We start from the raw sequence: 11,607 nt of genomic DNA on the forward strand, positions 1-11,607 counted from the left end.
CAGGGTCCCTGGCTGGGGTCTGCAGCCCCACACCCGGAGGCTGACTCCCTGGGCGCCCAGCAGCTGCCTCACACACGTAGCTTCCTAGCGCTCTCCTCCCCAGCAGAGACGTGTGCAGCTGGTTGGGGCCTGCCCCTGCGTGCCTGGGCTCCCGCCCACAGCCCCAGCTCAGGGCAAGCAGCCCCTGAGCTAAGATCTGCAGGAGGCGCAGAGCGCCCCCACCTGGAAGCCGAGTGAACGGCTGGCGGGGAGGCGAGCCTCCTCGAGGGAAGAAGAGGCAGCCCAGCCTCGTTTGGCTCAAGCCCTACTTGGCTGGAGCCGAGTGCGCTCCAGGACGGCAGAGCTCCAGCTCTGCTCAGAGGCCCGATCTGGCAGAGTTGCTGGCGCGAGGCTGCTCTGCCCTGGGCGAGCCTTGCCCAGACTTGCCTCACAGCTAGGCTTCCTTCCCAGGAAGGAGCAGGCTGCGCGCGGCTGGGAGACGCCACTGGCGCCTTCCTGACCTCAGCTCCGCTCCTGCCTTGCCTTTGCACCTAGGCCCCAGGCGTCCTTGGGGAGGGCTTAGGGACGGTGGCTTGCACACTGCCAAGGGCTCCAGCAGGAAGAGCTCTGTGTGAACGAAGGAAAGGGCTAGTGCAGGGCTCCTCCAGCCGTTGCTTGGCCGCCCAGACTCAGCGCTGCACGGAGTGCACCAGGCTCCCAGGGTCCCTGGCTGGGGTCTGCAGCCCCACACACCCGGAGGCTGACTCCCTGGGCGCCCAGCAGCTGCCTCACACACGTAGCTTCCTAGCGCTCCTCCCCAGCAGAGACGTGTGCAGCTGGTTGGGGCCTGCCCCTGCGTGCCTGGGCTCCCGCCCCACAGCCCCAGCTCAGGGCAAGCAGCCCCTGAGCTAAGATCTGCAGGAGGCGCAGAGCGCCCCCACCTGGAAGCCGAGTGAACGGCTGGCGGGAGGCGAGCCTCCTCGAGGAAGAAGAGGCAGCCCAGCCTCGTTTGGCTCAAGCCCTACTTGGCTGGAGCCGAGTGCGCCTCCAGGACGGCAGAGCTCCAGCTCTGCTCAGAGGCCCGATCTGGCAGAGTTGCTGGCGCGAGGCTGCTCTGCCCTGGGCGAGCCTTGCCCAGACTTGCCTCACAGCTAGGCTTCCTTCCCAGGAAGGAGCAGGCTGCGCGCGGCTGGGAGACGCCACTGGCGCCTTCCTGACCTCAGCTCCGCTCCTGCCTTGCCTTTGCACCTAGGCCCCAGGCGTCCTTGGGGAGGGCTTAGGGACGGTGGCTTGCACACTGCCAAGGGCTCCAGCAGGAAGAGCTCTGTGTGAGCGAAGGAAAGGGCTAGTGCAGGGCTCCTCCAGCCGTTGCTTGGCCGCCCAGACTCAGCGCTGCACGGAGTGCACCAGGCTCCCAGGGTCCCTGGCTGGGGTCTGCAGCCCCACACACCCGGAGGCTGACTCCTGGGCGCCCAGCAGCTGCCTCACACACGTAGCTTCCTAGCGCTCTCCTCCCCAGCAGAGACGTGTGCAGCTGGTTGGGGCCTGCCCCTGCGTGCCTGGGCTCCCGCCCACAGCCCCAGCTCAGGGCAAGCAGCCCCTGAGCTAAGATCTGCAGGAGGCGCAGAGCGCCCCACCTGGAAGCCGAGTGAACAGCTGGCGGGAGGCGAGCCTCCTCGAGGGAAGAAGAGGCAGCCCAGCCTCGTTTGGCTCAAGCCCTACTTGGCTGGAGCCGAGTGCGCCTCCAGGACGGCAGAGCTCCAGCTCTGCTCAGAGGCCCGATCTGGCAGAGTTGCTGGCGCGAGGCTGCTCTGCCCTGGGCGAGCCTTGCCCAGACTTGCCTCACAGCTAGGCTTCCTTCCCAGGAAGGAGCAGGCTGCGCGCGGCTGGGAGACGCCACTGGCGCCTTCCTGACCTCAGCTCCGCTCCTGCCTTGCCTTTGCACCTAGGCCCCAGGCGTCCTTGGGGAGGGCTTAGGGGACGGTGGCTTGCACACTGCCAAGGGCTCCAGCAGGAAGAGCTCTGTGTGAGCGAAGGAAGGGCTAGTGCAGGGCTCCTCCAGCCGTTGCTTGGCCGCCCAGACTCAGCGCTGCACGGAGTGCACCAGGCTCCCAGGGTCCCTGGCTGGGGTCTGCAGCCCCACACACCCGGAGGCTGACTTCCTGGGCGCCCAGCAGCTGCCTCACACACGTAGCTTCCCTAGCGCTCTCCTCCCCAGCAGAGACGTGTGCAGCTGGTTGGGGCCTGCCCCTGCCTGCCTGGGCTCCCGCCCACAGCCCCAGCTCAGGGCAAGCAGCCCCTGAGCCAAGACCGGCAGGAGGCTCAGAGCGCCCCCACCTGGAAGCCGAGTGAACAGCTGGCGGGAGGCGAGCCTCCTCGAGGGAAGAAGAGGCAGCCCAGCCTCGTTTTGGCTCAAGCCCTACTTGGCTGGAGCCGAGTGCGCTCCAGGACGGCAGAGCTCCAGCCCTGCTCAGAGGCCCGATCTGGCAGAGTTGCTGGCGCGAGGCTGCTCTGCCCTGGGCGAGCCTTGCCCAGACTTGCCTCACAGCTAGGCTTCCTTCCCAGGAAGGAGCAGGCTGCGCGCGGCTGGGAGACGCCACTGGCGCCTTCCTGACCTCAGCTCCGCTCCTGCCTTGCCTTTGCACCTAGGCCCCAGGCGTCCTTGGGGAGGGCTTAGGGGACGGTGGCTTGCACACTGCCAAGGGCTCCAGCAGGAAGAGCTCTGTGTGAGCGAAGGGAAGGGCTAGTGCAGGGCTCCTCCAGCCGTTGCTTGGCCGCCCAGACTCAGCGCTGCACGGAGTGCACCAGGCTCCCAGGGTCCCTGGCTGGGGTCTGCAGCCCCACACACCCGGAGGCTGACTCCTGGGCGCCCAGCAGCTGCCTCACACACGTAGCTTCCTAGCGCTCTCCTCCCCAGCAGCGACGTGTGCAGCTGGTTGGGGCCTGCCCCTGCGTGCCTGGGCTCCCGCCCACAGCCCCAGCTCAGGCAAGCAGCCCCTGAGCCAAGACCTGCAGGAGGCGCAGAGCGCCCCACCTGGAAGCCGAGTGAACAGGCGGGAGGCGAGCCTCCTCGAGGGAAGAAGAGGCAGCCCAGCCTCGTTTGGCTCAAGCCCTACTTGGCTGGAGCCGAGTGCGCCTCCAGGACGGCAGAGCTCCAGCTCTGCTCAGAGGCCCGATCTGGCAGAGTTGCTGGCGCGAGGCTGCTCTGCCCTGGGCGAGCCTTGCCCAGACTTGCCTCACAGCTAGGCTTCCTTCCCAGGAAGGAGCAGGCTGCGCGCGGCTGGGAGACGCCACTGGCGCCTTCCTGACCTCAGCTCCGCTCCTGCCTTGCCTTTGCACCTAGGCCCCAGGCGTCCTTGGGGAGGGCTTAGGGACGGTGGCTTGCACACTGCCAAGGGCTCCAGCAGGAAGAGCTCTGTGTGAGCGAAGGAAGGGCTAGTGCAGGGCGCCTCCAGCCGTTGCTTGGCCGCCCAGACTCAGCGCTCCACGGAGCGCACCAGGCTCCCAGGGTCCCTGGCTGGGGTCTGCAGCCCCACACACCCGGAGGCTGACTCCTGGGCGCCCAGCAGCTGCCTCACACACGTAGCTTCCTAGCGCTCCTCCCCAGCAGAGACGTGTGCAGCTGGTTGGGGCCTGCCCCTGCGTGCCTGGGCTCCCGCCCACAGCCCCAGCTCAGGCAAGCAGCCCCTGAGCCAAGACCTGCAGGAGGCGCAGAGCGCCCCACCTGGAAGCCGAGTGAACGGCTGGCGGGAGGCGAGCCTCCTCGAGGGAAGAAGAGGCAGCCCAGCCTCGTTTGGCTCAAGCCCTACTTGGCTGGAGCCGAGTGCGCTCCAGGACGGCAGAGCTCCAGCTCTGCTCAGAGGCCCGATCTGGCAGAGTTGCTGGCGCGAGGCTGCTCTGCCCTGGGCGAGCCTCGCCCAGACTTGCCTCACAGCTAGGCTTCCTTCCCAGGAAGGAGCAGGCTGCGCGCGGCTGGGAGACGCCACTGGCGCCTTCCTGACCTCAGCTCCGCTCCTGCCTTGCCTTTGCACCTAGGCCCCAGGCGTCCTTGGGGAGGGCTTAGTGGACGGTGGCTTGCACACTGCCAAGGGCTCCAGCAGGAAGAGCTCTGTGTGAGCGAAGGAAAGGGCTAGTGCAGGGCTCCTCCAGCCGTTGCTTGGCCGCCCAGACTCAGCGCTGCACGGAGTGCACCAGGCTCCCAGGGTCCCTGGCTGGGGTCTGCAGCCCCACACACCCGGAGGCTGACTCCTGGGCGCCCAGCAGCTGCCTCACACACGTAGCTTCCTAGCGCTCTCCTCCCCAGCAGAGACGTGTGCAGCTGGTTGGGGCCTGCCCCTGCGTGCCTGGGCTCCCGCCCACAGCCCCAGCTCAGGGCAAGCAGCCCCTGAGCCAAGACCTGCAGGAGGCGCAGAGCGCCCCACCTGGAAGCCGAGTGAACAGCTGGCGGGGAGGCGAGCCTCCTCGAGGGAAGAAGAGGCAGCCCAGCCTCGTTTGGCTCAAGCCCTACTTGGCTGGAGCCGAGTGCGCCTCCAGGACGGCAGAGCTCCAGCTCTGCTCAGAGGCCCGATCTGGCAGAGTTGCTGGCGCGAGGCTGCTCTGCCCTGGGCGAGCCTTGCCCAGACTTGCCTCACAGCTAGGCTTCCTTCCCAGGAAGGAGCAGGCTGCGCGCGGCTGGGAGACGCCACTGGCGCCTTCCTGACCTCAGCACCGCTCCTGCCTTGCCTTTGCACCTAGGCCCCAGGCGTCCTTGGGGAGGGCTTAGGGGACGGTGGCTTGCACACTGCCAAGGGCTCCAGCAGGAAGAGCTCTGTGTGAGCGAAGGAAAGGGCTAGTGCAGGGCTCCTCCAGCCGTTGCTTGGCCGCCCAGACTCAGCGCTGCACGGAGTGCACCAGGCTCCCAGGGTCCCTGGCTGGGGTCTGCAGCCCCACACACCCGGAGGCTGACTCCTGGGCGCCCAGCAGCTGCCTCACACACGTAGCTTCCTAGCGCTCTCCCCAGCAGAGACGTGTGCAGCTGGTTGGGGCCTGCCCCTGCGTGCCTGGGCTCCCGCCCACAGCCCCAGCTCAGGCAAGCAGCCCCTGAGCCAAGACCTGCAGGAGGCGCAGAGCGCCCCACCTGGAAGCCGAGTGAACGGCTGGCGGGAGGCGAGCCTCCTCGAGGGAAGAAGAGGCAGCCCAGCCTCGTTTGGCTCAAGCCCTACTTGGCTGGAGCCGAGTGCGCCTCCAGGACGGCAGAGCTCCAGCTCTGCTCAGAGGCCCGATCTGGCAGAGTTGCTGGCGCGAGGCTGCTCTGCCCTGGGCGAGCCTTGCCCAGACTTGCCTCACAGCTAGGCTTCCTTCCCAGGAAGGAGCAGGCTGCGCGCGGCTGGGAGACGCCACTGGCGCCTTCCTGACCTCAGCTCCGCTCCTGCCTTGCCTTTGCACCTAGGTCCCAGGCGTCCTTGGGGAGGGCTTAGGGGACGGTGGCTTGCACACTGCCAAGGGCTCCAGCAGGAAGAGCTCTGTGTGAGGGAAGGGCTAGTGCAGGGCTCCTCCAGCCGTTGCTTGGCCGCCCAGACTCAGCGCTGCACGGAGTGCACCAGGCTCCCAGGGTCCCTGGCTGGGGTCTGCAGCCCCACACACCTGGAGGCTGACTCCCTGGGCGCCAGCAGCTGCCTCACACACGTAGCTTCCCTAGCGCTCTCCTCCCCAGCATAGACGTGTGCAGCTGGTTGGGGCCTGCACCTGCGTGCCTGGGCTCCCGCCCAAGCCCCAGCTCAGGGCAAGCAGCCCCTGAGCCAAGACCTGCAGGAGGCGGAGAGCGCCCCCACCTGGAAGCCGAGTGAACAGCTGGCGGGGAGGCGAGCCTCCTGGAGGGAAGAAGAGGCAGCCCAGCCTCGTTTGGCTCAAGCCCTACTTGGCTGGAGCCGAGTGCGCCTCCAGGACGGCAGAGCTCCAGCTCTGCTCAGAGGCCCGATCTGGCAGAGTTGCTGGCGCGAGGCTGCTCTGCCCTGGGCGAGCCTTACCCAGACTTGCCTCACAGCTAGGCTTCCTTCCCAGGAAGGAGCAGGCTGCGCGGCTGGGAGACGCCACTGGCGCCTTCCTGACCTCAGCTCCGCTCCTGCCTTGCCTTTGCACCTAGGCCCTAGGCGTCCTTTGGGAGGGCTTAGGGCCGGTGGCTTGCACACTGCCAAGGGCTCCAGCAGGAAGAGCTCTGTGTGAGGAAGGAAAGGGCTAGTGCAGGGCTCCTCCAGCCGTTGCTTGGCCGCCCAGACTCAGCGCTGCACGGAGTGCACCAGGCTCCCAGGGTCCCTGGCTGGGGTCTGCAGCCCCACACACCCGGAGGCTGACTCCCTGGGCGCCCAGCAGCTGCCTCACACACGTAGATTTCCTAGCGCTCTCCTCCCCAGCAGAGACGTGTGCAGCTGGTTGGGGCCTGCCCCTGCGTGCCTGGGCTCCCGCCCACAGCCCCAGCTCAGGGCAAGCAGCCCTGAGCCAAGACCTGCAGGAGGCGCAGAGCGCCCCCACCTGGAAGCCGAGTGAACAGCTGGCGGGAGGCGAGCCTCCTCGAGGGAAGAAGAGGCAGCCCAGCCTCGTTTTGGCTCAAGCCCTACTTGGCTGGAGCCGAGTGCGCCTCCAGGACGGCAGAGCTCCAGCTCTGCTCAGAGGCCCGATCTGGCAGAGTTGCTGGCGCGAGGCTGCTCTGCCCTGGGCGAGCCTTGCCCAGACTTGCCTAGCTGCTAGGCTTCCTGCCCAGGAAGGAGCAGGCTGCGCGCGGCTGGGAGACGCCACTGGCGCCTTCCTGACCTCAGCTCCGCTCCTGCCTTGCCTTTGCACCTAGGCCCCAGGCGTCCTTGGGGAGGGCTTAGGGGCCGTGGCTTGCACACTGCCAAGGGCTCCAGCAGGAAGACCTCTGTGCGAGGAAGGGGAAGGGCTAGTGCAGGGCTCCTCCAGCGGTTGCTTGGCCGCCCAGACTCAGCGCTGCACAGAGTGCACCAGGCTCCCAGGGCCCTGGCTGGGGTCTGCAGCCCGCACACCCGGAGGCTGACTCCCTGGGCGCCCAGCAGCTGCCTCACACACGTAGCTTCCTAGCGCTCTCCTCCCCAGCAGAGACGTGTGCAGCTGCTTGGGGCCTGCCCCTGTGTGCCTGGGCTCCCGCCCACAACCCCAGCTCAGGGCAAGCAGCCCTGAGCCAAGACCTGCAGTAGGCGCAGAGGGCCCCCACCTGGAAGCCGAGTGAACAGCTGGCGGGGAGGCGAGCCTCCTCGAGGGAAGAAGAGGCAGCCCAGCCTCGTTTGGCTCAAGCCCTACTTGGCTGGAGCCGAGTGCGCCTCCAGGACGGCAGAGCTCCAGCTCTGCTCAGAGGCCCGATCTGGCAGAGTTGCTGGCGCGAGGCTACTCTGCCCTGGTCGAGCCTTGCCCAGACTTGCCTCACTGCTAGGCTTCCTGCCCAGGAAGGAGCAGGCTGCGCGAGGCTGGGAGACGCCACTGGCGCCTTCATGGCCTCAGCTCCGCTCCTGCCTTGCCTTTGCACCTAGGCCCCAGGCGTCCTTTGGGAGGGCTTAGGGCCGGTGGCTTGCACACTGCCAAGGGCTCCAGCAGGAAGAGCCCTCTGTGAGCGAAGGAAAGGGCTAGTGCAGGGCTCCTCCAGCGGTTGCTTGGCCGCCCAGACTCAGCGCCGAACGGAGTGCACCAGGCTCCCAGGGCCCCTGGCTGGGGTCTGCAGCCCCGCACACCCGGAGGCTGACTCCCTGGGCGCCCAGCAGCTGCCTCACACACGTAGCTTCCCTAGCGCTCTCCTCCCCAGCAGAGACGTGTGCAGCTGGTTGGGGCCTGCCCCTGCGTGCCTGGGCTCCCGCCCACAGCCCCAGCTCAGGGCAAGCAGCCCCTGAGCCAAGACCTGCAGGAGGCGCAGAGCGCCCCCACCTGGAAGCCGAGTGAACGGCTGGCGGGGAGGCGAGCCTCCTCGAGGGAAGAGGCAGCCCAGCCTCGTTTGGCTCAAGCCCTACTTGGCTGGAGCCGAGTGCGCCTCCAGGACGGCAGAGCTCCAGCTCTGCTCAGAGGCCCGATCTGGCAGAGTTGCTGGCGCGAGGCTGCTCTGCCCTGGGCGAGCCTTGCCCAGACTTGCCTCACAGCTAGGCTTCCTGCCCAGGAAGAAGCAGGCTGCGCGAGGCTGGGAGACGCCACTGGCGCCTTCCTGGCCTCAGCTCCGCTCCTGCCTCGCCTTTGCACCTAGGCCCCAGGCGTCCTTAGGGAGGGGCTTAGGGCCGGTGGCTTGCACACTGCCAAGGGTTCCAGCAGGAAGAGCTCTGTGAGAGGGAAGGAAGGGCTAGTGCAGGGCTCCTCCAGCGGTTGCTTGGCCGCCCAGACTCAGCGCCGACGGAGTGCACCAGGCTCCCAGGGCCCCTGGCTGGTCTGCAGCCCCGCACACCCGGAGGCTGACTCCTGGGCGCCCAGCAGCTGCCTCACACACGTAGCTTCCCTAGCGCCTCCTCCCCAGCAGAGACGTGTGCAGCTGGTTGGGGCCTGCCCCTGCGTGCCTGGGCTCCCGCCCACAGCCCCAGCTCAGGGCAAGCAGCCCCTGAGCCAAGACCTGCAGGAGGCGAGAGCGCCCCACCTGGAAGCCGAGTGAACAGCTGGCGGGAGGCGAGCCTCCTCGAGGGAAGAAGAGGCAGCCCAGCCTCGTTTGGCTCAAGCCCTACTTGGCTGGAGCCGAGTGCGCCTCCAGGACGGCAGAGCTCCAGCTCTGCTCAGAGGCCCGATCTGGCAGAGTTGCTGGCGCGAGGCTGCTCTGCCCTGGGCGAGCCTTGCCCAGACTTGCCTCGCTGCTAGGCTTCCTGCCCAGGAAGGAGCCGGCTGCGAGGCTGGGAGATGCCACTGGCGCCTTCCTGGCCTCAGCTCCGCTCCTGCCTTGCCTTTGAACCTAGGCCCCAGCTTCCTTTGGGAGGGCTTAGGGCCGTGTCTTGCACACTGCCAAGGGCTCCAGGAGGAAGAGCTCTGTGCTAGGGAAGGAAGGGCTAGTGCAGGGCTCTCCAGCGGTTGCTTGGCCGCCCAGACTCAGCGCTGCACGGAGTGCACCAGGCTCCCAGGGTCCCTGGCTGGGGTCTGCAGCCCCGCACACCCGGAGGCTGACTCCTGGGCGCCCAGCAGCTGCCTCACACACGTAGCTTCCTAGCGCTCTCCTCCCCAGCAGAGACGCGTGCAGCTGGTGGGGCCTGCCCTGCGTGCCTGGGCTCCCGCCCACAGCCCCAGCTCAGGGCAAGCAGCCCCTGAGTCAAGACCCGCAGGAGGCGCAGAGCGCCCCACCTGGTAGCCGAGTGAAGAGCTGGCGGGAGGCGAGCCTCCTCGAGGGAAGAAGAGGCAGTCCAGCCTCGTTTGGCTCAAGTCCTACTTGGCTGGAGCCGAGTGTGCCTCCAGGACGGCAGAGCTCCAGCACTGCTCAGAGGCCCGATCTGGCAGAGTTGCTGGCGCGAGGCTGCTCTGCCCTGGGCGAGCCTTGCCCAGACTTGCCTCACAGCTAGGCTTCCTGCCCAGGAAGGAGCAGGCTGCGCGCGGCTGGGAGACGCCACTGGCGCCTTCCTGACCTCAGCTCCGCTCCTGCCTCGCCTTTGCACCTAGGCCCCGGTGTCCTTTGGGAGGGCTTAGGGCCGGTGGCTTGCACACTGCCAAGGGCTCCAGCAGGAAGAGCTCTGTGTGAGGAAGGAAGGGTAGTGCAGGGCTCCTCCAGCGGTTGCTGGCCGCCCAGACTCAGCGCTGCACGGAGTGCACCAGGCTCCCAGGGACCCTGGCTGGGGTCTGCAGCCCGAACACCTGGAGGCTGACTCCTGGGTGCCCAGCAGCTGCCTTACACACGTAGCTTCCCTAGCGCTCTCCTCCCCAGCAGAGACGTGTGCAGCTGTTTGGGGCCTTCCCCTGCGTGCCTTGGCTCCCGCCCACAGCCCCAGCTCAGGCAAGCAGCCCCTGAGCCAAGACCTGCAGGAGGCGCAGATCGCCCCACCTGGAAGCCGAGTGAACAGCTGGCGGGAGGCGAGCCTCCTCGAAGGAAGAAGAGGCAGCCCAGCCGCGTGTGGCTCAAGCCCTACTTGGCTGGATCCGAGTGCGCTCCAGGACGGCAGAGCTCCAGCTCTGCTCAGAGGCCCGATCTGGCAGAGTTCCTGGCTCGAGGCTGCTCTGCCCTGGCCGAGCCTTGCCCTGACTTGCCTCACAGCTAGGCTTCCTGCCAAGGAAGGAGCAGGCTCCGCGCGGCTGGGAGATGCCACTGGCGCCTTCCTGACCTCAGCTCTGCTCCTGCCTTGCCTTTGCACCAGGCGTCCTTGGGGATGGCTTAGGGGCCGGTGGGTTGCACACTGCCAATGGCTCCAGCAGGAAGAGCTCTGTGTGAGGGAAGGGAAGGGCTAGTGCAGGTCTCCTCCAGCCGTTGCTTGGTCGCCCAGACTCAGCGCTGCACGGAGTGCACCAGGCTCCCCAGGGTCCCTGGCTGGGCTCTGCAGCCCCACACACCCGGAGTCTGACTCCTGGGCGCCCAGTAGCTGCCCTCACACACGTAGGTTCCCTAGCGCTCTCCTCTCCAGCAGAGACGTGTGCAGGTGGTTGGGTCCTGCACCTGCGTGCCTGGGCTCCCGCCCACAGCCCCAGCTCAGGGGAAGCAGCCCCTGATCCTAGACCTGCAGGAGGCGCAGAGCGCCCACCTGGAAGCCGAGTGAACAGCTGGCGGGAGGCGAGCCTCCTCGAGGGAAGAAGAGGCAGCCCAGCCTCGTTTTGGCTCAAGCCCTACTTGGCTGGAGCCGAGTGCGCCCCAGGATGGCAGAGCTCCAGCTCTGCTCAGAGGCCCGATCAGGCAGAGTTCCTGGTGCGAGGCTGCTCTGCCCTGGGCGAACCTTGCCCAGACTTGCCTCACAGCTAGGCTTCCTACCCAGGAAGGAGCAGCCTTTGCGCGCGGCTGGGAGACGCCACTGGCGCCTTCCTGGCCTCAGCTCCACTCCTGCATTGCCTTTGCACCTAGGCCCCAGGCGTCCTTTGGGAGGCCTTAGGGGCCGGTGGCTTCCACACTGCCAAGGGCTCCAGCAGGAAGAGCTCTGTGAAGGGAAGGGAAGGGCTAGTGCAGGGCTCCTCCAGCAGTTGCTGGCCGCCCAGACCTCACCCTGAAGGCTCCCTGGGTCCCTGGCCCGCACCCCACACACCCCACAGGCTCACCCTGGGCCCCCAGCTCTGCCTCACCTGCTCCTCAGCCTCCTCCTGAGCCTAACCTCACCCTGGGGCCTGCCCTCCTCCTCCCACCCCAGCCTCACCTCACCCCTCACCCTAACAAGTCGGAGGGCTGTTCCACGAACTCTAACCTTTACCCTACCCTAACCCGACCCCCATCCACATCCTAACCCTAACCCACTCAGAGTTGCGGCTCAGCCCTACTGCCCTTGAAGTACCTACCCCATCTTCTTCATTTTTGACACTTCCCATGCATAACAAAAGACGAGGCTGTAAGGTTTCAAACATGGATCCAAGACCCATTATCCACATGCGTATGCACCTACACGTCATTTAAATCTCTTGCATCACCAAAATACCTCTCCACCACTTATCCAGTCGCCATTGATGGATCACATCTATCTCATACATTTTATAACTTAGCAATCAAATACGCACCAGGAC

The 11,607-nt window shown here is 67.0% G+C and overlaps 1 long non-coding RNA gene across 1 annotated transcript in view; it reads right to left on the minus strand.

Moving 5' to 3' along the window:
- Window positions 1–8,979: 8,979 nt before the first annotated feature.
- The window catches only part of LOC121818464 (uncharacterized), a 70,457-nt gene continuing 67,829 nt past the window's right edge, over window positions 8,980–11,607 (minus strand). The window contains exon 11 of the long non-coding RNA XR_009599057.1: window positions 8,980–9,093. This is a non-coding gene — a long non-coding RNA (uncharacterized LOC121818464). The remainder of the gene's footprint in view (window positions 9,094–11,607) is intronic.

This window comes from Ovis aries, unplaced genomic scaffold, assembly GCF_016772045.2.
Source record: "Ovis aries strain OAR_USU_Benz2616 breed Rambouillet unplaced genomic scaffold, ARS-UI_Ramb_v3.0 scaffold_111, whole genome shotgun sequence".
Lineage (NCBI taxonomy): Eukaryota > Metazoa > Chordata > Mammalia > Artiodactyla > Bovidae > Ovis > Ovis aries.